The sequence below is a fragment of the Erythrolamprus reginae genome, chromosome 1, assembly GCF_031021105.1.
Source record: "Erythrolamprus reginae isolate rEryReg1 chromosome 1, rEryReg1.hap1, whole genome shotgun sequence".
Lineage (NCBI taxonomy): Eukaryota > Metazoa > Chordata > Lepidosauria > Squamata > Dipsadidae > Erythrolamprus > Erythrolamprus reginae.
The window spans coordinates 2,605,228-2,623,431 of NC_091950.1; the positions used below are offsets into that span (position 1 = coordinate 2,605,228).

The window sequence follows — 18,204 nt, forward strand, 5'->3', positions numbered from 1 at the left end:
AAGTCCAACCCCCTGCTTGAGCAGGACATCCTACAGCACTCCAGCCAAACGGCAGTCCAATCTCCTCTTGAAAGTGTCCAGAGTTGGGGAGTTCACAACTTCCGCAGGCAGGTTGTTCCACTGGTTGATCACTCTGACCCTCAGAAAGTTCTTCCTTACCTCCAGGTTGAAACTTTCCTTGGTCAGCTTCCAACCATTGTTCCTCGTCCAGCCCTCTGTTGCCCTGGAAAACAGTGTGTCCCCCTCCTCTTGGTGGCAACCCCTCAAGTACCTGTATACAGCTATCCTGTCCCCCCTGGCCCTTCTTTTTACTAGACTATCCCTGCCCAGTTCCAGCAACCTTTCCTCCTATGACCTGGTCTCTAGGCCTTTTATCATTTTAGTTGCTCTTTTCTGCATGCTTTCCAGAGTCTCTATTTCTCTTTTGAAGTGTGGTGACCAGAACTGGATGCAATACTCCAGGTGCGGTCTGACCAGAGTGGGGTTATTACCTCATCATCAACAGCAAAAAAAAAAAAAAAGCAAAACCTTAAGTCTGGTAAAAGTTCTAAATCAGGAAAAGTTCTTAGTCAGAAAAAAGTTACATCAGTCTATTTTTTTTGGCTTGTCCTGAAACCACAATTCAGTCGCAGAACAGGTTTAAATCAGTAACAGTCGGGAACTGCACATTCTGGTTCTTTTTTTTTTCTTGTGTGTGTATGTATCACTTCCCTTCCTTTTAATTTATTTTTTTACATTAACCTGGCTGCCTCCAGCAGAAGAGTTCACGTACAGGTAGTCCTCAAACTTACTGCCAGATCTTGAGTCCAAGATTTTTGCTCCATTTCACCACCTCTCTTGCCAGTTAAAGTGAATCACTGAAGTTTCTTAAATTAATATCACTGTTGTTAAGTGAACCTGTCTTTCCCATTGAAATAATGGCAACAATGAGTTGGAAGGGACCTTGGAGGTCTTCTAGTCCAACCCCCCACTTAGGCAGGAAACCTTACACCACTTCAGACAAATGGTTATCCAACTTCTTAAGAACATCAGTGTTGGAGCATTCACAACTTCTGGAGACAAACTGTTCAACGGATCAATTGTTCTGTCAGGAAATTCCTCCTTAGTTCTAAGTTACTGAAGGAGGGGAAAGGGGGCGGGGGAAGGGACGGCGTCAAGGCTGTTTTCATTGCCCTTCTCGCTTGCTCGCTTCCCAGCCGTCAGAAGCTTCTCCCCAGGGCGTCCTTGGAGCGGGCGGGAGAGCGAGCGAGCGAGACGTGCAATCGGGAGAAGGCTGCTCTCTCTCGCTTGCTCGCTTCCCAGCCACCAGGAGCTTCTCCCCGTGGTGTCCTCCCCCCAATGCCCCTGGACACACACACACGCCCTTGTGTTCACACGCTCGGCCCGACACAGACACACAAAACATCTTCCCTCGGGCAGGAAGCGCCTCTTCCCATTTGTTTTGTACAAAGCAGAGCCCATCCGCCGAGCAGACCTGAGTGACTCCGGAGTGAGGGGAAGGCTTGGAAGTTTGTGATGTCCCTGCGGCGCTTCCAGCTTTCCCGGCGCTTTGCCAGCCTCCCGCCGACCATCCGCTCCCCCAGCTCGCCACTCCAGTCAGCTTCCCAGGTGGTGGCTTGAGACGGGGAAGCGGACGGTCGCGGGGAGGCAGGCAAAGCACCGGGAAAAGCAGGAGCAGGAGGCGGAGGAGGCCGAGAGGGACATGTGTGTGCTGAATCCAACGACCCTGGCTTGGCGAACAAGGCTCCACCGGAGGCTCTGAGATGAGCCGGAGATTATGGAAGCAGCGCTCATAATAGGGAGAAGGGCCAATTTGGACGGGGCGCCCTTCCTGAGTCGGGACCATCTCTGCAGGCGAGCGAAGGAAGCGGGTGAAGGGACCCATGAGCCCAGAGTGATTCTCCAGCCGCACGTCTCTCTTTGTCGCTCGGACACCGCGGGGAAAAGCTCCTGGTGGCTGGGAAGCTTGGCTGGCGAGAGAGAGAGAAGCCGCCCGTCGGGAGCTCCGGGGGGAGGAGCGGAAGTCCGGCCGGGCAGAGCTGACCCGCTGTGGGACGCATACGGGACCAGCTCCTCTTTCTTCCTGGCTGTGTGTGGGAAGCTGGAGCCCTCCGTGCCGCCCCCCTCCGCCCCCTCCTGCTGCAGAAAGAAGCCGAGGGTCGCTCTGCCTCTTTGCAGCCGCGAGAAGCAGCCTGGCTGTGGAGTCGCCTGCTTTTTTCTCTCCTTTGCCGCTTTGGGCTGCCCGGTTGCAGGCTCATCCAGTGGCTGGCTCTTCTTCTTTTGCCACCACCGCCGTTGCTTGGAGGTCACGCGTGGCTCCACAGCCGGCCCGGTTTCGAAGCACCCTGCTCGACTGTCCTTTGGAGGTGAGGGGCGCGTCCCGAGTTCAAGACCAGCTCTGGTTTGCAAAGAGGATCGGCTGCGGTTTGTCAGCTGAGCAGCAGGGGGGGGGACGACTAAACGGGGCCTGGGCTCATTCGTCCCAGCTCAGGAAGGGCGCCCTGTCCTCAGCTGGCCCATCTCCCTATGATGAGTGCTGTACAAACAATTCCTGGGTGGGGTTCTAAGGGCTCTGGTTCATTGCAGAGCCTCGGATGAAGCCTTGATTGCCGAGCCAGGGTCGTCGGAATCCGCACACCCAGACCCCTCTCGGCCCCCTCCGCCTCTGCCTGCTACTTTCCCTGGTGCTCTCCCTGCCTTCCCCACCAAGCCTACCTCTTCAGTAGAAGGTAAAGCCTCCACTGGTGGTGGTGGTGGTGGGGAGGAAACCCCCCTCTGTTCCTCCTTGGCAGGGTGAAGTTCTGGGAAGGTGAAGAGCTTCCTTACTTGGGCTCTCCAAACTCTTTGCCATCCTGAAACTGCGCCACCCCCACAGGAGCAGAAGAAGGTAGGGCCACTGTTGGCAATGGGGGGGGGGAGAGAGAGAGGAGACCCACTGCACTTTTCCATGGCATGGTGAAGTTCCAGGACTGCTTTCTCCAACTACGGGTCTGTCTCCAGCCTTATATATCCACGTGACCTGTCAGAGCCCACAGAGTTGGCCAGGTCTTGTCAATCACGCAGTGCCGTCTGGTAGGCCCTAGGGGAAGGGCCTTCTCTGTGGCAGCTCCGACCCTCTGGAACCAACCAACTCCTCCCAGAGATTCACACCACCCCCACTCTCCTGGCCTTCTGGAAGGTTTTAAACACTCACCTTTAAATAATGATAGAAGACAGTAGAATAGTAAGAGAGGAACAGTAGGCACGATGGTGCTCGTATGCACGCCCCTTACAGACCCCTTAGAAAGTGGGAGAGGTCAATTGTAGATAATCTACAGTTAAAGGTTTGGGCCTTGGGAGTAGAAACCACAGAGTCAGCTAGAGCATTCTAGGCGTTGATTACTCTGTTGTAACATAGACAAACTCTCCTGGCTTATCAGTGTGCTGACATGCGGTGTAGAGTTTATTTATTTTTATTTATTTTTTATTTATTTATTTATTCTTTGTCCAATATACAATGCATATGAAGGAGAATAAACATTAAGTAATATATATAATGACAGAAAGTAAGAAAGAAGAGAGGTTGGAGGAAAGGAGAGAAAATGTATGATATATGAGATAAGGAAAGAAGATTGGACAGGGGACGATAGGCACATCAGTGCACTTATGTACGCCCCTTACTGGCCTCTTAGGAACTTGGAGAGGTCAATCGTGGAGAGTCTTAGGGAGAAATGTTGGGGGCTGGGGGCTGACACCACTGAGTCTGGCAATGAGTTCTGGTGCTGTCTTTGCTGTTAATGTTTCACCAAATGCTTCAGCAGAAGAAGTGAGGATTTGCTCTTTGTCCCTGCCTGGCAAAAGCTCTTCTGGCCTCCAGAGGTGCCAACTGTGGAAGAAGAAACGGGGTCTTGCATCCTGGGAGGGGGGTGCAAGGCATTATGGGCCAGATGCAGAGAGCCGGACCTCCATCATTGCTCAATTTGTGGGGCTTCTGTTTAACATTGAACAATTGGACAGAAGGCAAAGGCAGGGGTGGGCAGGGTTCCCTCTAATTTTTTTTCGGTGTGAGCAGGAAAGTATAATGTCTGAAGGGCACATTTCCATGCCTGGGCGTGGATCGGTTAGAAACAAAAGGGGGTCACGTGACCTCCGGACACACAGCAATGGTCATAAAAAGGAAACGGCAGCAAAGTTTTGACCCTCCGATCATCGGGCTGCTGCGAAGGTGCTAAATGTTAAAAAGGGCCATAAGTCACTTTTTTCAGGGCCATTGCGACTTTGAACGGTCAGTAAATGAACCAATGAGGCCAATGTTTCTATCTCCTGAGTAAGACGGTTATTAAGTGAGTTCTGCCTCACTTTACCACCTTTCTTGCCACAGTCATTAAGTTAATCCTTGCAGCTGCTTGAACATCCCTGGGACATGGCCACCATCATAACTAACCTGTCAAGTGTCCAAAGTTTAATCCAATAACCCCTTTATTTTTCTTTTTTTTAAAAAAATATTTTTATTGAATTTTTTAAAAGGACAAACAAAGACATACAACATTGAACACTCAAGGAGCTGCCATTGCTCTGCTTATCTTAGAAGTCTAACTACTACAAAAAACAACAACACCTAACTATAATCAGATCAATAGAAAAATAACATACATTCATATTAGATATTTATTAAATTTAACTCTATATATTAATTTAATTATTTTGTCTATAAAATGCTTATTCAAAGAGTATAATATAGTAAATAACATGTCTAAGTTTATTCTATTATAAATGTTTTTAAACTATTAAGCTCTAACTTATAAAATTTCAAGACTATGCGTTCAAAAAATTCTAAATTCTTGTTACTTTAATTTTTGTTGTTATTTTTAAAATCCCACCATTCATATAATTTGTTCCATATTTTATAATATTCTGTTTCTACTTGATTATTCAAGCGTTTAGTCATCATATCTAATTCTGCACATTCCATAATTTTTTGATAAACTTCTACATCCTTTGGTATTTCCTTTTCTTTCCATTTCTGTGCAAATGTGATTCTTGCCGCAACCAATATATGTATTATTAAATAATAAATTTCTTTTTTATACTTAATGTTTGAAATACCCAATAAGAAAAATTCAGGAGATTTTTTAATCTTCGCCTTTGTTATTTCATTTAGTTTAAGTTCAGCTCAGTTTATTCAATTCATTTTGTCATGTGTTCAATTCATTTAGATATGCCTACTTCATCTAAATTGACAAATTAACAGTTCAGTCTTTCAGTCTTTATATTACTACTGGAGAAAAAATATGAATAGTAAAAAAGAAAAAGAAAAAAAACCACACTATAATCTTAAAATTCGAAAGAAAAAAATACTGTTAATATTAACAAAGACAAGTAGTTCCAGCCGTTTTTCTTCTGAGCATATGGATATCACTTACAGTTTTTTCACTTTGTTTATGTTCGCCTTTTCGATCTGAATCTTCTCTTTTCAAGCTTACTCGATAGTATACCAAAAGGTTTTCTCGTCGTGCTGTAAATCTTCTTTCTCTATTGATCTGCTTCTTTGTAGACCTCTGTATTCTGTTTTTTACTTCCTTCTCTTGGAGACCACTATGGCTGCGCCCAGGTAGCCGCTTGGATGGAGCTCTTCATGGATGTAGCTGCGGGGCTTTCCCTGGCCCCCGGGACCGTGGCGATCCGCCGGGGGATTCGGGAGACCCCCTGTCCTGTGCCGACAGTGCACGAAATGCACCCTACAAGCCAGAAAAGGTAGGCTGCGGAGACAGAGCTATGTCTCCGCACCCCCGTCGCAATCGTGCTCCAAGCCGGAAGTCACCCCTTTATTTTTATAACAAAATCTTTTCTTCCTAGAAGGAAGAATAAAAAGGATAAAATGGAAAATGGGATTAAAAGGGGATACAAAAAAAGAAAAAAGAAAAAGGTTTGGTTCAAAGTTCTGCTCAGATTGAAGATATTGGAGTTTGAGAAGGGTTGATTAAGCTTGGAGTATTGTTTTGTTTGCTCTTTTTTTAACTTTTGTTTTTCTATTTAGATATATAAATTTAGGAATTGCTGATCTGTTTTAATAAAGTTAGAAGTATTGATTATAATAAGATATGCAGTAGGTGATACTGATTTGGATTAATGCATAAATGGTATTGAATTTAGCACATTGGCATACTGGTTAATAAGTTAGAAATATAATTGGTGTTGTATTTTTTGAAGGAACATTAAGGAGAGAATTTAACTAAAAGAACATGTATGTAACTGGATGACAAAATTAGAAAAATAACTTTTGCAACTTTTGGGATGATTAATATAAGTTACTAAGAAAATACTGCATTTTATTCATGGAAAATCAGATGGTATTAGATTGTTTGAATGTATGTTGAGAGGGGAAAATATTAACCCCACCCCCAAAGGGCCTTCCACCCTCTTTCCCTCCATTCATTTCATTCTTTCTCCTTCGTCCCTCCATTTCTTCTTCCTTCCTTCCTTCCTTCCTTCCTTCCTCCCTTCCTTCCTTTCTTCCTCCTTTCCTCCCTTCCTCTCCACTTCTCTCTGTTCCCTCTCTCTCTCATTCTCTCCTTCCAGGTCTCTCTCATTGCTGCGTCCTCTCCCTCTGTCTCCCCTTCACTCTCTGATATCTCATGGGATGGGGACTGACTTTCTACATATTCAATGTCAGCCACATGTCCATAACACTTGATTAGTTGCCCTCTGGCTTCTCGACTTTCCTTGCCTGGCTAGCTTCTAATTTATCTACGAAAAGAAAGGGGCATTAGCCCCAAATCTCTTTGAGAAGGCTATCAGGGGCCTTCCAGAAATGTTTCTGAAAGGGCTGAGAGGCCCCAAAATGGAACAGAGACTAAACTTGAGCTTAAACGAAAATGGGAGTTTCTCTGACTCAGACCAGGCACATCAATCTTGCATGGAGATGGAGATGGAAAAGGGGAGCATTTTCTCGGCTTGTGTGGGCATCAAGGGTTCCTCTTAGGAGAAGAGCTTTGTTTTCCCTGCAGCCTTCTCTGCATTTCTTGCCAATGGGAGAAAAAGAATCTGCACAGGTCTCCAAACTCTTTTCTGTTATTACAACTGAAAGAGGTTGAGAAAGAAGCAGGAAAGATGTGGAAGACCTTATTGAAACAACAGGCTGCTTACACAGGAAACATGACTCAAGAGCTATAAGGAGGAAGGGAGGAGCACGTTTGAAAACGAAAGTGCTTTTTAAAAGGAGGAGTGAGGACAAAGCTTTATTTCTCTGCTCACAAATTTTGAATCAATTTAGGTTTCAACCTCCCTTACTTCACCTGAATGGTAAGTCTCACATTGAAACCCTTAAATATGGGAAGGTTGGATCTTGAGGTACCTATTTGTGTGATAGACTTGCCTTGGAAGGACCAGTGTGTTGTCAAAACATGCAGACTTTACAGCTATCAGTAATTTCTGATGACAGTAGTTTCTACAGGGATGAAACTTGTCCTGGAAAGGAAGAGGTTGTTCAGCTGAGCTTAAAGTGGGTCTGGAGAAGGAGGCTCCTTGCCCTTGATACTGGGATGAAATGACTTTAAAGGCCACTTGTGTTTCTGGCTAAGGCCTTGTTTCTGGGAAAGGTTTTAGTTCCTGTGGTTTCATAGAGATAAACTCTCCTGGCTTATCAGGGTGCTGACATGCAGTGTAGAGTTCTGGTGCTGTCTTTGCTGTTAATGTTTCACCAAATGCTTCAGCAGAAGAAGCGAGGATTCGGGTGTTGGTCCCTACCTGGCAAAAGCTGTTCTGGCCCCCAGATATTCCAACTGTGGAAGAAACATAGAAACATAGAAGACGGACGGCAGAAAAAGACCTCCTGGTCCATCTAGTCTGCCCTTATACTGTTTCCTGTATTTTATCTTAAGGTGGGTATATGTTTATCCCAGGCATGTTTCTAAGAAAATAATGCATTTTCTTCATGGAAAATCAGATGGTATTAGATTGTTTGAATGTATGTTGAGAGGGGAAAATATTAACCCCACCCCCAAAAGGCCTTCCACCCTCTTTCCCTCCATTCATTTCATTCTTTCTCCTTCGTCCCTCCATTTCTTCTTCCTTCGTCCCTTCCTCCCTTCCTCCCTCCCTTCCTCCCTTCCTTCCTTTCTTCCTCCTTTCCTCCCTCCCTCCCTTCCTCTCCACTTCTCTTTTTTCCCTCTCTCTCTCATTCTCTCCTTCCAGGTCTCTCTCATTGCTGCGTCCTCTCCCTCTGTCTCCCCTTCAGTCTCTCATATCTCATGGGATGGGGACTGACTTTCTACATATTCAATGTCAGCCACATGTCCATAACACTTCATTAGTTGCCCTCTGGCTTCTCGACTTTCCTTGCCTGGCTAGCTTCTAATTTATCTACAAAAAGAAAGGGGCATTAGCCCCAAATCTCTTTGAGAAGGCTCTCAGGGGCCGTCCAGAAATGTTTCTGAAAAGACTGAGAGGTCCCAAAATGGAACAGAGACTAAACTTGAGCTTAAACGAAAATGGGGGTTTCTCTGAGTCAGACCAGGCACATCAATCTTGCATGGAGATGGAGATGGAAAAGGGGAGCATTTTCTTGGCTTGTGTGGGCAGCAAGGGTTCCACTTAGGAGAAGAGCTTTGTTTTCCCTGCAGCCTTCTCTGCATTTCTTGCCAATGGGAGAAAAAGAATCTGCACAGGTCTCCAAACTTTTTCCTGGTATCACAACTTTGTAGGAGGTTGAGAAAGAAGCAGGAAAGGTGTGGAAGACCTAAGTGAAACAGAAAGTGACTGTTAAAGCTTTGTGGAGACAAGGCACCTTAGAGGAAGCTACACAGGAAAGCAGCTGCACAGGAAATGTGACTCACCCAAGATGAGCTAAGAGGAGGACGAAGGACAAAGCTTGAACTCTCTGTTCACAGACTGAGAATCTATGTAGCTTTCAGCCTCTCTTACTTCACCAGTATGGTAAGTCTCACCTTGAAAACCTTAAATATGGGAAGGTTGGACTTTGACTTGTGTGATAGACCTGTCTTGGAGGAACCCGTGCTTTGTAAAAACATGCAGACTTTACAGCTATCGGTAATTTCTCTGCAGATGAAACGTGTCCTGGAAAGGAAGAGGTTGTTTAGCTGAGCTTAAAGTGGGGCTGGAGAAAGAGGATCCTGGATCTCCACCAGCGGCCTAGAAACACCTGGGATTTCTGCTTGGCTCAAGACCTGGCTACTCAGACAGGAATTGCACTTGATAACTTTAGAGGCCCCTTCCGTTCCTGGCTTGTGGACTTCTAAAAACATTGTTTCTGGGAAGGTTTTTAATTCCTGTGGTTTCATATAGACAAACCCTCCTGGCTTTTCAGGGTGCTGACATGCAGTGTAGAGTTCTGGTGTGGTCTTTGCTGTCCATATTTCACCACATGCTTCAGCAGAATCTTCACTTCTGGGCTGTTCTGGTCCCCAGAGGTTCCACTGTAGAAGAAGAAAAGGGGTTTTGCATTTTGGGAGGGGGTTGCAAGGCATTATGGGCCAGATGCAGAGAGCGGACCTCCCTCATTGCTCAATTTGTGAGGCTTCTGTTTGATGCTGAACAACCGGACAGAAGAAGAAATTTAATAAAAATTATTTTTTTAAAAAAAGAAATGATGAGAAAAACTAGTAGAATAGGAGTGCAGATTTAGTAAAAAGTCTGACAATGTTGAGGGAATTATTTGTTTAGTAGAGTGATGGCGTTCGGGGAAAAAACTGTTCTTGTGTCTAGTTGTCTTGGTGTGCATTGCTCTGTAGCGACATTTTGAGGGTAGGAGTTGAAACAATTTGTGTCCAGGATGCGAGGGGTCAGTAGATATTTTCCCTGCCCTCTTTTGACTCGTGCAGTATACAGGTCTTCAATGGAAGGCAGGTGGGCAGCAAATGTTTTTTCTGCAGTTCTGATTCTCTCAAGTCTGCGTCCGTCCTGTTGGGTTGCAGCACCAAACCAGACAGTTATAGAGGTGCAGATGACAGACTCAGTGATTTCTCTGTAGAACTGGATCAGCAGCTCCTAGGGCAGTTTGAGCTTCCTGAGCTGGTGCAGAAAGAACATTCTTTGTTGTGCTTTTTTGATGATGTTTTTGATGTTAGGTGACCATTTTAGGTCTTGAGATATGATAGAACCTAGAAATTTGAAGGCCTCTACTATTGATAATGATGATGATGATGATGATGATGATGATGATGATGATGATAATAATAATAATAATTTATTAGATTTGTATGCCGCCCCTCTCCGAAGACTCGGAGCGGCTCACAACAACAATAATAAAAATGTTACAATGGAACAAATCTAATATTAAAAAACATCTAAAACCCCCATCATTTAAAAACCATGCAACACATGCATACCAAACATAAAATATAAAAAGCCTGGGGGAGGTGTCTCAATTCCCCCATGCCTGGCGATACAGGTGGGTCTTAAATAATTTGCGAAAGACAAGGAGGGTGGGCGCAGTTCTAATCTCTGGGGAGAGTTGATTCCAGAGGGCCGGGGCCACCACAGAGAAGGCTCTTCCCCTGGGGTCTGCCAAACAACATTGTTTAGTCGACGGCATCCGGAGAAGGCCAACTCTGTGGGATCTTATTGGCCGCTGGGATTCGTGTGGTAGAAGGCAGTTCCGGAGGTATTCTCGTCTGATGCCATACTGTGTTGTTAGTATTGTGAGAGGTGGAAGGGTTTCTCCTAAAGTCTACCACCATTTCTACGGTTTTGAGTGTGTTCAGTTCTAGATTGTTCTGGTCACACCACAAGGATAGTTGTTCAACTTCCCGTCTGTATGCGGATTCATCATTGTTTTGAATGAGTCCGATCACTGTTGTATCGTCTGCAAACTTCAGTAGTTTAACAGAGGGATCGTTTGAGATGCAGTCATTAGTGTATAGAGAGAAGAGAAGTGGTGAGAGTACACAGCCTTGGGGGGCACCTGTGCTAATTGTACATATATCTGATGTGATTTTTCCTAGCTTCACCTGCTGCTTCCTGTCTGTTAGGAAGCTTGTGATCCACTTACAAGTGTGTTCAGATACCGCTAGCTGATTTAGTTCGGTTAAGAGAATGTCCAGTATGATAGTATTGAATGCTGAACTGGAAACTACAAAGAGGACCCTAGCGTAGGTCATTGGAGATTCAAGATGTTGAATGATGTAGTGTACAGCCATATTAACAGCATCATCTGTTGATCTATTTGCTCGGTATGCAAATTGCAGGGGGTCTAACAGTGGATCCATGATGATTTTCAAGGGGAACATCACCAGCCTTTCAAAGGTTTTCATAACTACAGATGTTAGAGCAACTGGTCTGTAGTCATTCAGTTCCTTGATGGAGGACTTCTTCGGCACTGGGATGATAGCGGAGCATTTGAAGCAGGAAGGAACATAGCACAGCTGTAGTGATTTGTTGAAGATTTGGGTGAAGATGGGGGCCAATTGGTCAGCACAGACTTTTAAGCAAGAAGGAGTTATCTTGTCTGGGCCTAATGCTTTTCCAGGCTTCTGTCTGTGAAATAGATCTTTTACTTCCTTTTCTGTGATCATTAGGTGTTGTAAACCCAATGGGATGGGTTCAGTTGTAGAAGATTTAGCTGTTGTTGGTGTGTCTGGGATGGAGGTTGTGCAGATAAGTGGTTCTTTTCAAACCTGCAGTAGAACACATTCAGGTCATCTGCCAATTGCTGATCTCCTTCACCTTGAGAAGGTGGTTTGCTGTAACAGGTGATGTTTTTGAGAGTTTTCCACATGTTTGCTGGTTCATTTTTTGAGAATTGATTCTTTAGCTTTTCAGAGTAGTTTCTTTTTACTGCTCTGATCTCCCTTGTTAATATATTTCTGGCCTGATTGTACAGCATTCTTTCACCTTTTCTGTAGGCTTCCTCTTTGGAATGATGTAACTGCTTGAATTTGGCTGTGAACCAAGGTTTATTGTTACTGTATATTTGCAAGTTCCTGGTTGGTACACATAGGTCTTCACAGAAGTTGACATATGATGTTACAGTATCTGTGAGTTCATCTAGGTCTGCAGAGGTGTCTTTAAAAATATTCCAGTCTGTGCAGTCAAAGCAAGCCTGTAGCTTTAACTTTGCTTCTTCAGTCCAAGTCCTCACTGAAGTAATTGTTGGTTTTGTGGCTTTAAATCTTTGTTTGTAAGCAGGTACAAGTTGAATCAGGCAATGATCAGAGTGGCCCACAGCTGCTCTTGGTAAGGCCCGGTAAGCATTTTTACTGTTGTGTAGCAATGGTCTAAGATATTATTGCCCCTGGTGGACAATTTACATGTTGAAAGTATTTTGGTAGCTCATTTCTTAAGTTTGCCTTGTTTAAATCTCCCAAAATAATGGCCAGTGAATCAGGGCATTTGGCCTCATCCTCCGTAATCTGATCACCTAGGGTTTTTAGTGCCTTTTTTTACAAAAGCTTGCAGAGGGATGTAAATAGCAGATATTAAGAAAGAATGAATCTCACAGGGAGAATAAAAGGGCTTGCAATTAATAATTAAAGACTCCAAGTTTTCATCACAGAATTTTTGTATAATGGTGATGTTTTTAGACCAGCTGTTGTCGATATATATATATACATAAGCCTCCTCTCTTTTTTCCTCCTGATAATTCTGCATTCTGATCTGTGTGAAAAATCTTGGAGCCAGGTATATGCATACTACTATCATCAATTTCCTCATTTAGCCAGGTTTCAGTAAAGCATAGGGCAGATGCATTGTGAAAATCAGAATTGTATCTATTTAAAAGCAGTATTTCATCCTTCTTGTTGGGTGAATGTAAATTGGTAAGAAAGATGGAAGGGAGCGTTTTTTTAAATTCCCTTCTTCCTTAGTCTATTTAAAATTCCCGCCCTTTTACCTCTTAGTCTCTGCCGTCTGCGTTTGTTTTTGGTGATCCATGGTTGCCGGGAAATGGCTTCCTCCTGTGCTAAAAATCTCCTCTGTGTTTGTAAAGGCAGGTGGGGTGAAGTTGCAGATAGCTGCTCCTTAAAGAAATGTTCCTTAATTCTTAGCAGATGGTCTCTTGAGTAGGAAATCCGTTGAGAATTGCAGGGAATATTAGAAAATGAAGAAACTGTTTGAGAACATTTCACTGAGGCAGCCTTTGTCAGCGCCATCTTGGATAATTATGATAATGATGATTTATGATAGCTTGCAGTTTTGAGTTAATGATTATATTTTGATATTAACTTGTAAATGCAAAATGGGTATGAATAAAGGCATTATAGAGGCATTTAAGGCTTTAATAAACTATATAGGAAAATGCATATATTGTGGTGTCTCCCTCAATGTAACAACAATAGCACAATGTAGGCTCACCATAATTAAAGATTGTTGTCCATTTATGTGCTGCTATAACTCATAGCCATCGTATTAGATCTATTCAATTGGAGACTGCTAAACCAAGTCCATTTAAACTGAGGCTTTACTTTATCACTATCAGAAGTAAGAGAACCTTTTACAAGACTGAAAACCTCTTCAAAGTATATCTATATACACCAGCGGTGTCAAACTCAAGGCTCACGGGCAGCATCAGGCCCACAGGGTGCATAATTCTGGCCTGTGGGAATAAGAAAGGACCAACGGCAGTGCTTCTGCCAGCCAAAATCGGCTGTGGGTGGGCAGCAGTGGGCTTTTTTGGTCTGCTTTCAGCCCCCGTGCCCTCCTGGCAGCCAAAAATGGACTATAATGGAGTGAGCGTGGACTGTTTTTGGCCTCAACAGCCTCCTACAGCAGTCTGGCAGCCGAAAACAGTTATGTTTCTCTCTCTCTCTCTCTCTCTTTTTAAAAATAATTTTTATTATAAGTTTTCAAAAGTTTTCCAAAGGTAAGGACAAAGACTAACAATAAAATAAACACATGTAACAAAAAAGTGTCAAAACAAAGCTGAAAAAAACAATATAGTATAATACAAGTAATACAAATAATGTAGAAAGAAAAAAAAGAAAAAAGAAAACACATACAACATTATAATTAAAAATTAGCTAATATTCGCTTCCTTGACATCGGTATAATATTAATATTTATGGATTTATAATTTTTTATTTTTTCAAGCCATATATACAGTTTCTCCCATATGATATATATTTCTTTCTTTTGTTCATTACGTAGTTTTTGCGTGAGTTTGCTCATTTCCGTGGATTCTAGTATTTTATTAATGACCATTGTTTCGGAGGGCATGTGTTCATTTTTCCATTCTTGTGCTATTGCTAATCGAGAGGTTGTTAGTATGTGTATAATTAAGTAATAGTGTGCTCTTGATTGTTTTCCTCTTATTAGTGGCTGGTTTTCTCTTGCTTCCATATCCAGGAATTAGCTTCTTTTTGGACTGAGGGGCCAGGAGAATAAGAGGTTTCCCGGGAAAGGTTGCAGCTGCTGGCGAAAGCAAGCGTCCTTGGTGAGTAAAGTTGGCCAAGGGGTCTGATCCTGGGGTGGTGATACGATATGTAGAGGTTTGATTGAATACATGTGGGCACAAAGAGCAGGTGGGAAAATGTCTCTATATTTGTGCTGGGTTCTTGAGCACAAGAGCTAATTTAACACACATAGAACATGCTAACAAATTACCCACATTACTAACGTGGGCAACCAACTGCCCATACCCCATTATCTTCCTCGGAGACCTCAACCTACCACACATTAACTAGTCCTTAAATGAATGCAGCACGGAAACCATTCATTCTACTATATATAATACCGTCACCTATCTGGGACTCAACCAACTAGTAACTAACAATACCAGACTTGATAACTGTCTGGATCTCATCTTCTGCAACAGCAAAAGTGCAATATATGGCTTACAAATAACAGAACCATTTTCCAACAGTGACCACAGCATGATAAATTCAGTCTCAACTTAAGCCACACTATGAACCACTAAAATAATACAACACCAAAATTCAATTTCAAAAAAGCGAACTACGAACTCATTGAAGCCCACCTCTCAACATTAAACTGGAAAACTCTATTCTCTGAATGCTACACTACTGATGACCTCTGCAACACATTCCTACTCGAAATGAAAATTATCATCAGATTTCATGTACCTCTAACATGTACCATAAACAAAAAAACAATAACCTCCCCATCTCAATTAGAAAATTACAAACAAGAAAAAAATCTCTCTGGAGGAAAAACAAAAAAGGACAAGTTTCCAACTTCAAAAGCCGATATAAAAGCATTTGCAATCAAATAAAAACATAATGCCTTAACTACTACAGCAAACAAGAGGAAACCCTCCTATGCACCAAATCTAATAGAGCTTTCTACAACTTTGTCAACAATAAACTCAAAGACTCTAGACCTATCCCTCCTCTCAAAGGACCCAACAACAAAGAATACCATGATGATTCATCCAAAGCCAACCTCCTCAACTCTTTCTTTGGCTGTGTATTTGTTAACAGCAATGGCTCATCCCCCAATTTCATCAATCGCACCTCAAACTCCCTCAACGACCTAACCCAAGTAGACTTCACTGAAGACCAAGTTGAAAAAGCATTACGTGACCTTAAACCTTCTCTATCAGTCAGACCAGATGTCTGTTTGACAGGAATGCTGTAATTTCCCTCCATAGCTGGATTACAGCATTCCTGTCAAACAGACAACAAGTGGTCAAAATAGGAAGCACCATATCCACCCCCGTCCCAGTTAAAAGTGGTGTTCTCCAAGATAGTGTACTGGGACCAACGCTCTTCATTCTCTACATCAATTACCTTTGCGATTACATCATAAGCAACTGTGTCCTCTTCGCCGACGATGTAAAACTCTTCAACACCACTGATAACACAACTACTCTCCAAAAAGACCTTGACGCTGTTTCTGGCAACTCCAAATCTCAACTAGCAAATGCTCTGTCCTACACATTGGGAAGAAGAATCTGAACTCCAAATACATACTGAATAATCAAATTATCACAGATAATCCCCACTCGGTTAAAGACCTTGGTATACTAATAACAAAAGATTTAAGTGCCAAAGCCTACTGCAACAATATAGCCAAGAAGGCTTCAAGAGTTGTAAACCTAATCCTACGTAGCTTCTGCTCTGGCAATCTCACACTACTTACCAGAGCTTACAAAACTTTTGCCAGACCCATCCTCGAATACAGCTCATCTGTTTGGAACCCATATCGCATCTCAGACATTAACACCCTTGAAAATGTCCAAAGATACTTCACCAGAAGAGCAATTCACTCCTCCACTCGAAATAGGAATGGGTTAAATACTGTAGTGATGTATTTGACACATCAGGGGTCAGTGGAGAAGAAGGGTGGAGTTTCAATGTTGCCGAAGGGGAAATGGATGTGTTTTTGCCGCGCTAAAGTAAGCAAAAGTATTCTGTGTTGTTAACAGTCATGTCGGTTGTTTTTCAAAATCATGCTGTTAGGAAAATAAATCTTGTTAAGTGGAGCAGGAGAAGGAATGTGAGAAATGCAGCTAAGAGAGATAAGGACCGAGTGCCTGTATGGAATGTGTTTGAATTACAGGAGAGCAGAGAAATAAATGGAGTTTCTTTATTCATGAAATGATGCATTTAATAAGAGTTATTTGTAATTGCTAAATTTCTACCAGAAACCAGAACATAGCCCAGGCGATGGAATAGGTGACACGCACCAACTTTTGTGAATGAGCAAACTTTAATATTCTTTCCTTCAAGTTTCATTTTCCATATTATATTAATTCTCTATTTTTAATTTTAGACCAGATATAATTCCAGAAACCAGGACAGTCTTGAAACTCCCCAGTCTTTGAATTAATTAAGAAATTCAACCAGCCAGCTCGGGATGGCCAATTTAGCTAATGATGTTCAACTTTTAGCACAAACAGTGACTGCTTTACAAGTGCAAATCATCACATAACAAAATCAAGTCCCCCCCCCCGTGCAACCACAAATAATAATTCAACCAAGGCCAAAGCTTTACTTAGCTAAGCCATCCGTTTTTACAGGGGCAAGAGATAAACTGGATGTATTTCTACAAGAATGTCAAAAAAAATTTAACGCATCTCCTGAGGACTTTGCTAGGGATGCCATGAAAGTCTCTTTCATGATAAGCCTGTGTTAAGGTGCTGCATTTGAGTGGGCAATGCCCATTATAGCAGGCCAGGATCCAATCCTGCAAAATTATGCTGCATTTCGCCAGAGGTTTGAACAAGAATTTCAAGACCCCATGCGCGTACAAAACGCTATCACTCAGTTACACAAATTGCACATGGGCAATAAGACCATCTCGGAGTATATCTCCGACTTTCGGAAACTAGTCACACCCCTGAATTGAAATGAGCAAGACCTTATGGAACTGTTCCAAGATGGCCTGAAACCCAGAATTGTGCATGAGATGACATGCCAACCAACGCCTAACACGTTAAATGAACTCTACGAGACCTGTTTGACCATAGAGACTAAATTCTCATCTGCCCAGGACCGTGCCACCAGATACGAAAACCAGTTTGGAGAGAGAACTAGACCAGTGCTAACTCCACACCAAAAATTGCAAAACAACGGTTTCAACTCTGTGCCAAGACATCCCTTCCAGATACCAACTGTTCTGTCTGGGTGCCCCCAGACTTCAACACCAACTGGAAAAAACATCCAGACACGCTGGTAAAAGCAAAGGCACTTTATAGTTTGAAACATAAACAGAGAGAAAAACCTGTTCTTCCCAACGGGCAGGCTATGAGGCTTCACAGCAGAGTCCTGACGGCCAGACAATACAGTAGACTTCTTGCTGGCACACACACCACTGTAGAGAATAAGACCCATGCCTTTTCCCCCTAGGTTTCAGCCTTCAAGGCCACAAGCCAGAATCAGAGACGCCAAAGATCACAGCCAGGTCCCAGGACTCCCAAAGATAATACTCCACAATACAGGAAGGGTGGGTCTGCCTTTTTAGCCTTTCTGGGGAGAACCACACCCAAACCCAGCTGTTGCCTATTTAGGGCTGGAAATACCTGGCTAATTGTCCCCTTCATTGTGCTGCTCTTCTCTGCCTGCGATCGATGATGGCTTGTGCATTTTCATCTAAGGACTCCAGGCTGCTTGCTGGGGAGAGCTCCACCCCGGGGGACTCAGGCTGTTCTCCCTCTCCCTCGGCCTGATATTCCTCCTCCCCGTCTGCCTGGGCCTCCTCCTCCTGTTCCTCATCCTCCCCCTCTGAGCATGGAGCCGGCAGAGGTTCAGCCATTCCCTGAGGAGCCTCAGACGGAATCACAACACCAACAGACACGGAAAAACGACCAGT

The 18,204-nt window shown here is 43.5% G+C and overlaps 1 protein-coding gene across 8 annotated transcripts in view; it reads left to right on the forward strand.

Moving 5' to 3' along the window:
• The first annotated feature begins 1,453 nt into the window (after positions 1 to 1,453).
• LOC139162864 (NACHT, LRR and PYD domains-containing protein 12-like) overlaps positions 1,454 to 18,204 on the forward strand; it is a 128,701-nt gene continuing 111,950 nt past the window's right edge. The window contains exons 1-4 of one of the 8 annotated variants that reach the window (XR_011558390.1): positions 2,798 to 5,733; positions 7,695 to 7,859; positions 8,601 to 8,913; positions 14,278 to 14,365. The gene's annotated coding sequence lies outside the window, so the exon portion shown is untranslated. Of the gene's footprint in view, positions 2,367 to 2,586; positions 2,730 to 2,797; positions 5,734 to 5,786; positions 7,860 to 8,600; positions 8,914 to 14,277; positions 14,366 to 18,204 lie in introns of those variants that run through there. The other 7 variants (XM_070743790.1, XM_070743727.1, XM_070743765.1 and 4 more) reach the window with 7 other exon arrangements.